The sequence below is a fragment of the Haliaeetus leucocephalus genome, unplaced genomic scaffold (genome assembly GCF_000737465.1).
Source record: "Haliaeetus leucocephalus isolate CR32 unplaced genomic scaffold, Haliaeetus_leucocephalus-4.0 Scaffold395, whole genome shotgun sequence".
Lineage (NCBI taxonomy): Eukaryota > Metazoa > Chordata > Aves > Accipitriformes > Accipitridae > Haliaeetus > Haliaeetus leucocephalus.
This window is the reverse complement of record NW_010972831.1, coordinates 6,897,314-6,897,762: the sequence shown is the minus strand read 5'-3', so window position 1 is coordinate 6,897,762 and position 449 is coordinate 6,897,314. Positions and strand designations below refer to the sequence as shown.

The following is a 449-nucleotide window of genomic DNA, read 5'->3' as shown; positions in this document are numbered from 1 at the left end:
CCCCCCCCCTCCCCTCAGAGCCCGCCGCCGCGTCACCGCGCCTGTCGCGCGGCAGGTATAAACACTTGCGGCCCTCCGCCGCCAATGGGCGGCGCGGCGCGTGACGCGCGGCCCCGCCTCCGCCCACGTGCGCGGGACGGGCGCCGGCGGCTCTCGCGAGATCCCGATGTAAACAAAGCCGCGGGTGGGGGCAGCCCAACCGCCTCGACCGAGCGCAGGGCGCAGCCGCCCCTCCGTCTCCTCCCGGCGCCCCGCCCACTGCTGGACAAGCGGGGCGGGGGGTTGGCCGGCAGCGAAGAGCGGCCCGCCTTCGGAAGCTTCTGATTGGCTAGCAGCGCGCGGTGCGCTGGGTGTCATTCCCCGTGGGGGTCCCAAACACTGTCAGTGAGGAGCCGGGCTGAGGGGAGAGGGCGGCAGGTGGGGGGTGGGGGGGGCGGGACGACGGGGCG

The 449-nt window shown here is 75.9% G+C and overlaps 1 protein-coding gene across 6 annotated transcripts in view; it reads left to right on the top strand.

The window, feature by feature from the left end:
• The window catches only part of BCAS3 (breast carcinoma amplified sequence 3), a 374,628-nt gene that overhangs the window by 314 nt on the left and 373,865 nt on the right, over nt 1–449 (top strand). For 5 of the 6 annotated variants that reach the window (XR_774766.1, XM_010573786.1, XM_010573788.1 and 2 more), the window contains exon 1: nt 196–417. The exons of the other annotated variant lie outside the window; for it this stretch is intronic. The gene's annotated coding sequence lies outside the window, so the exon portion shown is untranslated. Of the gene's footprint in view, nt 1–195; nt 418–449 lie in introns of those variants that run through there. 6 annotated transcript variants of the gene reach the window in all.